This window comes from Vombatus ursinus, unplaced genomic scaffold, assembly GCF_900497805.2.
Source record: "Vombatus ursinus unplaced genomic scaffold, bare-nosed wombat genome assembly UNPS02000582.1, whole genome shotgun sequence".
Taxonomy (NCBI): domain Eukaryota; kingdom Metazoa; phylum Chordata; class Mammalia; order Diprotodontia; family Vombatidae; genus Vombatus; species Vombatus ursinus.
Window position 1 is genome coordinate 6,670,991 of NW_020940360.1, and position 11,076 is coordinate 6,682,066.

An 11,076-nucleotide genomic window follows, 5' to 3' on the forward strand; every position below is an offset into this window, starting at 1 on the left:
TCAAAGCATGATCTTCTCCCCTCTGCTCCCGACTCTACACTTTGGGTCCTTTGAGCATTGTAGAGTGATGGACGAAGAAAAAGTAGAGAAGATGAGGGGAGGAAGAAGAGAGTAATTCACTTTGTTGCTGTCTATAAATTTATCAGACCTGTTCTCAGGTTTTGGGCCTTGGCTGGGTTCTTCGAAGCAGTTACCTATAAATTTCCTAGAGCCCAGGGTCCTATGCCTCCACATAGGTGGTTATAAAAGTTTTCATAGCAAAAGAAGGAAGTGTCATTGTTTGTTGACAGCTTGAGTTTCTGACTTACCTTAACCCTCTTGAGCCAGTCTTGAAACTCTAAAGCAAGTTACAGGTACAATAAACAGTTTAATATTTTCTCAGGGCTTTTTTGTTCAATAATGAGGTGCCTTACATGTGCAAGATGTGCCAACAGGCAATTACTACTGTATGCAAATATTCATTTTCTATCAAATTGTGTTCACTTACACTCATGAAAGAAGGATTCTAGTAATAATAGCTGACATTTATATAGTTCTATAAGGTTTGTAAAATATTTAACATAGATTATCTTGCTTGTTCATCATAGAAACCTATATATAGGTGCTATAATTATTCCCACTTTACAGATGAGAAAACTAAGTCTGAAAGAGGTTAAATAACTTGCCCAAAATCTCATAGCTAGTCAGTGTCAGAGAAAGGCTTTGAACTCAAGTCTTCCTGACACCATGTCCAGCACTTTATTCACTATGTCATCTAGCATGGGAGTTGCAGTTACAAAAATCCTAAATAGCAAACATATCCTTATATACATTTGAGAAAGAATCACAGCAGCCACAAACCAGACATTACAAAATCAATGTGGTCCATCATAGTTTAGCTGGTCTGATATAATAACCCTAAATTTGTTTCCTTTTTTTGCATTAAATACCAAGCGATCCAATCCTATATTCCTTCGTATACCTTGTATGTAACACACACACTGAGGACTCAGCCGTCATATTTGTGACATTTAAAAAGTTCGAGAGACATAATTTCTGGGTAATTAATCATTTTATTAATAATACTAGCATATTGCCAATAAAATGGGTCAGTGACACTCTCCAGTGTCAAAGACCAATCATGGCAGTGGGCTCACAGTTTATATGCCCTTGGAAGAGTGGGTGTTCTTGAGGGTGGCTATCAATTCTGACTGGTTAACAATTAATGGGAAAAAATGAATGACATAATGAGAGGTGGACCTATTCTAATGAGGGGCTAGGAGACCTAACTTTGATCGTGTCATTTACTTCCAAATCACCCCCAGCCTCACGGAATTTAAAGAATTTGCCTCTACCCAGACCTGAGTAGAATACAATGGGCTTCCCCACCTGAATAGGGTCTGAACAAGATTATTAAGAAAGTTAATCCAGTCTCATTATCATCAGTATTCTTCAGAGACTGAACAACCTATAAGCTTCTGAAAAAATCCTGGTCCTCAGAGCTGAATATAGAATTTGACTTTCAAACACAAGACTCAAGTGAAACATGGAAGAGGTAAACAGGAAAGAGAAATCATAAGAGACTTATTAAGGGTGAACTGTTTACATTCCTGCAGGGAAAGATGATATTTGTAACTCATGAGTCCTTTGTCAGTATTAGGGTAGTGGGAGGGAAAAAATTATATGTTTGTATAGATAGATAGATAGATAGATAAATACGGGGCACAGGGTGAGTTGAAAATGAAGGGGTGATATCTAGAAAATAAAATTAAGGGATGAGAGAGGATTATAGGAGAAATGGAGAAGTAGAATGAGGTAAAATACCTCACATGAAACAGACAAGAAAAGGCTTTTACAGTGGAGAGAAAATGGAGGAAGATGAGAGGGAATGAATGAATCTTATTCTCATAGGATTTGGCTTAAGGAGGGAATAACATACACAATTGGGTATTGGAAATCTATCTTACCCTACAGGAAAATAAGGGGGGAAGGGGACAAGAGAGCAGGGGGATGATAGAGGGGAGGGCAGATTGGGGGAGGGGATAATGAAAAGCAAACACTTCTGAGGAGGGACAGGGTCAAAAGAGAGAATAGAATAAATGGGGGGTAGGATAGGATGAAGGGAAATATACTTAGTTTTTCACAACATAACTACTATGAAAGTTTTTTGCATGACTACACATCTATAACCTGTATTGAGATGCTTGCCTTTTCAATGAGGGTGGGTGGGGAAGGAGGAAGGGAGAAAATTTGTAACCCAAAGTTTTAAAAACACATGTTAAAAATAAAAAAAAATCCTGGTCCTAATAATTCAATAATTGGTTATTAATACGAAAGAGAAATAACCATTTTTCTCATAGCTAACTGGATCCAGGGAACCATTTTTTTTTCTTTTGCCCTTTTGAACAGCTTTTTGTTCTGAGCATTTTTGTTTCATTTAAGTTTTCTCATCTTATGTTGTGTTTACTCTGGTAAGCTGCCTGAAATCCTTTTTGGAAGTAGGTAGACATGAACTCTGAATGAAATAAAGCAAAAGGTGACAGTGGATGCAGGGTACCTATCAAGTAGAACACGATAGGCAGATCAGTGGGTGACCAGAGGAGTAGACTGCAGCAAAATTGATCTCTTTTCCTCATGATCATGTTCACTCTCAGTGCCATTGACTGCAGCTGAATGAGTTAGTGTTGAGCAGCAATCAATAAGTTTGCCAAAACAAAAAGAGAAGCTGTAACCACGTTTTGTGCATATATAGGTGCTGCCTCAATTTAGGTCCAATAATATAATAACTATTTTCACCATGGAAAAGTGAAAATTGTAGTGTACTTCCTACTTGGAGATAATGCACTGACTGACTGTGATTACAGGGATGGCAAAAAACAGCTTAGATCCTGACCACCCTCTCCCCTCCTCATAAAGTAACTATTAATGACGCCAACCTTGGCTGGGGCAAGTAAAATACTTTCATCAATACTTCAGGAACCTGTCCGCCTCTTCTGGGTATGGATATTCTTTTTGCCCACTTCTTCCCTACACAATTTAGCAGATGTATTCATGAGTTCTTGGGCCCAAAAATGTTCATCAACCAGTGGCGAACTTTCTGAGTTTACTTCTCCTCACTTAGCTAGGCTTGTCCATAGACAGCAGACACAAAGGCTGTTACCAAGGCCTTATGCCAAGTCTTTCCAACTTAGGACCTGCCCAAGCTTTGAGTTCTGCTAAGAATCAGCTTTACTATATGATAACTCATTATTGTAGGACATTTGTGGAACATCTCTTATTAGGAAAGAGGGAACAAGTGGTATGCAGATGAGAAACTCAGGCAAAAGAAATTTCTATGTTTAAAGTGATTTCCATCTTAATTAAAAAAATTAAAAAAAAACACCCTATCACTTAACAACAAAAACAACAGAAAGCAAAGGTTTCTTTAAGTGCATGGTGGTACCTAAAGGTGATGCACTATCTTTGAGTCAATGCCAAGTTCATGTTAAATCACAAAAGGTATAATTAGCAACCACCAAGAATGATAAAAGGGATGCACATTTCAGAGGAATTTGTTTGAGTTAACGATGCTTAGCAAATCATAATAATAATAGTAATAGCTTACATGTAGCTCTTACTCTGTGCTGGGCGCTGGGCTAAGTAAATCTCATTTGATCCTCACAACAATCTGGGGAAGTAGACTGTATTATTATTCCCATTTTACAGATAAGCAAACTGAGGCTGACAGGTTAAATGACTTATCCAAGGTCACACAGCTAGTAAGTGTCTGAGGATGGGTATGAACTCAAGTCTTCCTGACTCCAAGCCCAGGGCTCTATCCTCTGTATGGCCTCCTAGTAATAAGCTGCTTGGAGTTCTCTGCCCAATATATTTGGAATCAAAGAATCTAGGTTCATTTAATTTGCTAGTTACTACCTGTGTGACCTGGAGTAAGCCACTGAATTTCTCTGATCCCCAGGTCCTTATCTTTAAGATGAAGGGATTGGATTAGACCTCTAATGTCTTTTCCAGCTGTAAATCAACAGGTCTCTATTTTGCCCACTGTGCTTACAACAACTGAATGGTAATTCTGAACAACGGGGTTGGAAACTTTCTTCCCAGCATTCAAGAAGTACGTGTTCTGAATGAGGATTTTTTGATTAGCTTTATCGGCCTGAGGGGATTCAGGAACCGAGAAGAAGTTATTTATTATGGTATTTGCAGAACCGTTCTAGGCAGACCATTAGAATTCTGATGCCCTCACAGTCTCTGTTCAAAAAAAAAAAAATTCTCATTTGATGTTAGTGGTGATTGGTAACCAGTTCTGAGGGAACAGGCTCTGGAAATTTTCAGAAAAAAATATTTTCAGATAGTTATTGCACTGAGTGCTTCCCATTTTCCAAATTGGTTAATAGTCATCTGTGTTGTGACATGACAATTCTCTGTATTTTAACCTTGATAAAGAATGGCAATATTTTTATAAATGGATCTATAGGCCTCTCCTCTCACTTGCCCCTGCCTACTCCCTCTGACCCGTCTCAATGGGCAGCTAGAGAGCCCGACAGGAGCAGTTCCCAATGAACCATTCCCCTAAACCAGGGGTAGGGAACCTGCGGCCTTGAGGCCACACGTAGCCCTCTAAGTCCTCAAGTGCGGCCCTTTGACCAAATCCAAACCTGCACCTAAACCATGCCTGCCCTTGTTGCCAAGTTCTTAACCCTTATTAGATGCCCCTTTCTGCCTGGGTGCTCATTCCTCACCCCTTCTCTCCATCCCCACAGAAGATTACTCAGAATCTGGCTTCACTTTTACCGTTGGCTCACTACTCGCTTTCCAACAGTCACGAGTTCTGAAAATGGCTGCTCACACTGCCTGTAGGAGCTGAGAATCATCAACTACACTCCATCTGGTAAGCCGGTGGATGGCCAGGACTCATCATTTACCCAGCTACTGTTCCCTGCAGTCCACTGTGCCTTACCATTTGCCTTGTATCTGTAGGCAATTAGATGGTGAAGTGCACAGAGCACCCAGCTTGGAGTTAGGAATTTTGTTGTTATTCCATCATGCCTGACTCTCCATGACCCCATTTGGGGTTTTCTTAGCAAAGATATTGGAGTGGTTTGTCATTTCCTTCTCCAGTTCATTTTTACAGATGAGGAAACTGAGGCAAACAGGGTTAAGTGACTTGCCCAGGGTCACACAATTGCTAAGTGTCTGAGGCCAGATTTGAACTCATTGAGATCAGTCTTCCTGACTCCAGGTCCAGCACTTTATTTACTGTGCCACCTCACTCTCCTAGCTGGCACATAGTAAACACCTAAAAATTGTTTTATCTATTCATTCATTCATTCATTCATTCATACGGTGTTTTCACGTTAATCTGTGATGCTAAAACAACTCCAGATATCACCATTTCCTTGAAGGGACTTCTCTATAAGACCACTTTTCTTTGAAAACTAGGCTAAAGGCAGCTTGTGGCAGAGTGGATTGAGTGTTCAACCTGGAATCATGAAGGCTTGAGTTCAAATCCTGTCTCACATACTTACTAGCTGTCTGACCCTGGGCAGGTCAATTGAATGAGCCTCTCTCATTTTCAGTTTCCTCATCTGTAAAATGAGGGTAACAATGATACTCCTTTGTGAGGACCAAATGAGATACTATATGCAAAGCATTTTGCAGATCTTTAAAGCTCCATATAAATACTAGCTTTAAAAAAAGAAGAAAACTGGGCTAAAGACTATTAGACGTGGTAAATAAAACTGGTTGACCTCATTAGCCAGCTGTCAAAGAACATAAAAGATTCCTGCAGAGAACAGTATCTTCAGCCAACAGCCAAAAGTATTCACTAAAGGAACTTGTTCATAATAAAAGCCGAGCCAAAACTGAATCAGATCAATTGTACTAGCTCCAACAGACATCAGGTGAAGTCTGATGGTTCTCCCTGGTTCACAAAATTCTGAGGGTTAATCCCAATGTCATTGTCCTGCTACTTGGATGTCAATCCTACAAGATATATATTGTTTAGAACTACAGAAGAACCTTGTCTAATCTTGTTTGAAGGGGGCAGGTAAGTGGCAAAGTGGATAGCACTCAGGCCTTAGAATCAGGAGGATCTGAGTTCAAATCTGACCTGAGACACAACATTTACTAGTTGTGTGACCCTGGGCAGGTCACTTAACCCCAATTGCCTTACCAAAAAGTTAAAAAAAAAAATCATATTTGGAGCATTGTTTTCAATTCTGGGTACTACATTTTAGTTACTACATTTAGCGGCAGCCAGGTGGCACAGTGGATAGAGTGCCTGTCCTAGAGTCAGTATAGACCTGAGTTCAAATGTGGCTTCAGACATTTGCTAGCTGTGTGACCCTGGGCAAGTAATTTAACCTGTTTACCTCAATTCATTCATATGTCAAATGAGGATAATAATAGCACCTACCTCCAGGGTTGTTGGATCAATTGAGATGTTTGTAAAGCACTTAGCATAGTACCTAGAATGTGGTAAGTGCTATAGAACTGTTAGCTATTATTATCACTCTCCTAACCTCCCTTTATACTGTCAGGTCAGAGGTCCCCAGTGAATGGCTACTTTGTCCCCTCCAGGACTCTATGATTAACTCTGAGTGTCCAGGTTGGGTGTTTTAATACTTTTGAGCCCCAACCAGTGTGCTTCCTTCCATGATTAACAGTAGACATTTATTAGTCAGGTATACTTAATTAGATTTTAGAAAGGGGCATTTGCTGTGGTGGTATATTTGGTACAAAATATTCCCCCAAAAGTCAGTGACACACTCCCTCACAAATACCTTCATGTTCCAAGGGAATGCAGGTTCAAATTTAGAGAAAAAATGTGGCAAGGATCTGGGCGTTATGAGGTTCAAATAAGATAATGTATGTAAAGCATTTTGCAAACCTTAAAGCACTCTACCAATGCCTGTTGTTTGTTGTTAGCCTCCATCCAGGCACCAGGCCTTCAATCTGGTGATGATTTCACTGCCTGAACCTTCAACTGCACTGCTACTGAGCTGAAGCAATGTTTATAGAGCAATACAGGGGTGTGCTGATAAATATTTAACAACCATACTCTCCAGGGGCAAAGAAATCTAAATGCATACATTTTAAGTTTAATCTTCATTCAGACTTTTTTTAAGTCTAGAACTCAACAAAACAATAAACCAAGCCCTAAATTGTAGTGATTACAGTGATTACCAACTTCTGAGGTATGAACGCTTACACTGAAAATTATTAAATTGGCTCTTGCGAACCAGTTAGAGCTGGCTCCAGCAAAACTGAGCAAAGCTTCTAGAAGAACATTTGCTGGAGTCCTTAATGTTCTATTTAGGTATGGTGAATACGTTGGGTGGGGAAGCTGTGACCTCAAAGCCACATGTGGCCCTCAAGGTCCTCAAGTATGGTCCTTTGACTGAATCCAAACTTCACAGAACAAATCCCCATAATAAAAGAATTTGTTCTGTAAAACTTGGACTCAAAGGGCTGCACCCAAGGACCTAGAAGGTCACGTGTGGCTTCGAGGCCACAGGTTCCCCACTCCTGGTGTAGACTTTTGCTTAGTTTCTTTGTTGGCCCTTGAATCTGCTTTCTTCTCCTTGGTCGGTCTGTCCTTGGCTCTCAATGCAGACACTGCCATTAGCAGATATTTTTTTTCCCCGATTTTTTTTTTTTGGTGAGGCTATTGGGGTTAAGTGACTTGCCCAGGGTCACACAGCTAGTAAGTGTTAAGTGTCTGAGGCTGGATTTGAACTCAGGTCCTCCTGACTCCAAGGCCAGAGCTCTATTCACTGTGCCACCTAACTGCCCCGCCATTACTGGATATTATTAGGACCAATGGGAAGACAGGACATCCAAAATCCTCCTGATCCTTCAAAGCTAACAGAGTTCTCCTCCCCTGAAATATTCTTCTCCCTGTCCTCTGAGTGATTTCTCCTCAGAGGGTCAGCTGGAATATTCTCAAATCTGTCAGACCCAAACTGACTCAATATTTTATTGACAACCTACAGGGAGTGATCAGATTTTCTCAGCCATCTCAGTCCACCCCCCCTCAAAAAAAAAAAAAACACAAGGGAGAGAACAAAGGAAGAAAGAATTTATTAAGTACCTAATATGTGCCAGGATCTATGCTAAGCACTTTACAAATAGTATTGCATTTAATTCTCACAACGATCCTGGATGGTAGGTATTATCATTATTCCCATTCTGCAGCTGAGGAAACTGAGGAAGGCAGAGGTAAGGGACTTGCCCAGGGTCAAACAACTAGTGTCTGAAACTGGATTTGAACTAAGGTCTTTCTTACTCCAGGTCCGGTGCTCTGTCCCCAAAAGCTTCTAGCTGCCTCTGAGTCAATAGCAGTTCTAGGGAGTAAATTGCTAAGCCTTTGGCCAACAGGGCCTGTACAAAGGACTTCTCCATAGCCCAGGTTTTCTATCACAGGCCATTGAGTCAGAATAACTCAAAGTCAGCTCTTCCTGCAAAAGCTAGGAGAGTCAGATTCTGCTATAAAACTGATGTTGGACCCCTCGGCCCCAAACTAGAAGTTAGAGTCCGAATGTAGAACTGAGGTCTAAAAATCCTGACCTGCACTGTCTGCAGAATACCCAGACAAGGTTAATGTAACCTTATAGCTCAATGAGAAGGAGACAATTAAGTCTTGTAGTTTCTTGATAATACAGAGAAGGGGAAATTTTGAAGAAGAGAATTATTGCATCCCTGAAAAATCAATTAAGGCCTTTTAATTTTTAACCTTTCAGGCTAAGGAGAGTTGCTATGGCTAAAAAACAAATGCATAACCTGCTCAACTTAAGGATGAATTTCTTCAAACTTCTCCAGGCTGGAGCTGAAATCATGGGGTATTCACTCAGAACCTTTCTGACGTGGTAGGGCCTGCAAAAGCTTGCCCTCCTCTGAGAGCCCAGTATTATCTCCATGCCATATGATGAAGCATCAGAGTAAAATTTTCAGTGGATCAAAAGAGGTACAGCAGCATAGTGGTTAGAGGGCTGACCTTGGAGTTTTAAGAAAGCCTAAGGTCATATTCATGGTGGGGCAGTGGACAGATGCTGGGCCTGGAGTCAGGTAGACTCCTCTTTCTGAGTTCAAATCTGCCCACAGACACTTACTAGCTATGTGACCCTGGGCAAGTCATTTAACCCTGTTTGCCTCAGTTTCCTCATCTGTAAAATGAGCTGGAGGAGGAAATGGCAAACCATTCCAGTATCTCTGCCAAGAAAACCCTAAATTGATTCACAAAGAGTCAGACATGACTTACAACAACATCAAGTTCTATTTCTGACTGTAACCATGGGTAATCTCAGTGCCTCAGGCAACAGTTTAAAACTATAAATTATTGATGAATTTTTAATCTGCATCAGTGCAGGGGCCTGCTGGTACATATTTAACAACAGGCTCTCTGGAAAAATAATGTATCCATGACAGGCTTTTTAAGTTTAATCTGGATTTTAAAAAATATTTTCTCCATCACTTTCTCAAGCCTAGACAATCAGCAAAACAATGAATCAAGTCCTGATTTGTAGCATTTGCTAATTTCTGAGGTGTGAATATTCGTGCTGACAATTTAACAGCTGTCTCTTGGAAGTTGGTTAGAGCTGGCTCTGTCACTCTGTCATCAGTGGGAAGAGTTTTCATTCCAAGAGTTCACCAGGCAGTAAAATCAAAGTTCTGAACATGTGTATGTTATATATTATATATGTTTAGGACACACACATACACACATATGGGTTTGTGTGTATGTTTAGCTACATAAAAGTAAACCAGTAAATTAGGAGTTCACCTGCTCATTTATACGTTTTTACACACACACACACACACACACACACACACACACACACACAGGTTTGTGTGTGTTTAGCTACATAGAAGTTAACCAGTAAATTAGGAGTTCACCTGCTCATTTATACGTTTATACACACACACACACACACACACACACACACACACACACGGGTTTGTGTGTGTTTAGCTACATAAAAGTTAACCAGTAAATTAGGAATTCACCTGCTCATCCATACATTTATACACACACACAGACACAGACACACACACACACATACACGTCTGTGTCTATGTGTATGAATACAAAATGCGTGGATGCATGTATACACTTAGTCCTCCCATTCCCCCCCAGTTAGCTATCATAGATTGTATGTACTTTGTGGATCAGAATCCTCTTCAGATCTTAACTCACAAGTCTCCAGTGATGCATTTTGCTTTCTTACCAGTCTAGTTATAGAATATAGTTCATAATAAAGACATTTTAATTAAATGGACCTGTAAAGTAGCAATAGAGCAGTTTCCCCATAAATCTTGAGCTCACTCTCCCATAAATATGTACATTCTGATGGAATTCTAATAAAGCTGCCCCCAGCCCCAATATTCTAATGTCCTTATGGGCCTCACTAAACAGCAGGCATGTTTTGATTTGACCACACAATCTGTCTTTAACTACACCACAGGCCCCCAGACTCAATCATAGGCCTCACTGAACAGCAGGCTCACTGCCCCTACCTAGCCACCGCCTGGCTCCTCCCCCTGACTCAATATCCTAACTTCTTCATATATGCCTCACCAGAACAATAGGTGTGTCCATAAACATATTTCTCACCAGAACAGCAGGTGTGTCCATGTGATGGAATGCTAACTACTACCTCTAGCTAGCCTCTGCCCCCAGACCCAATTCTCATATTTAAACAGGTCTGTCCATACACTCAACCACAATCACATCATCCATTTAGCCCAAGACAGGACCACAGTGCTTTATTATCCATCTTAAACCAGATAGGACCACAATAGCTAGCCAATAAGACAGCAGCACAACCAGGATGTTTGACCACCAAACCATAGAAGGGGCTTCCCCTAAGATAGTGTCTGTGCAGTAATAGTAAAGACCTGACCTAGAGTAAACTTATGACATAGAGAGGCTTATTATAAATCATTATCATACATAAATGCTCCCCCTGCATTTGGGTTTTTCTGTATGCATTGTGAGTAACCTCATGCACAGTTCCACTGAGGCTGGGACCCCCTCTCCCATCACCTAATCCCTTGACACATGCCTTTTTAATATTCATAGTTTCTATTGTGTAATCA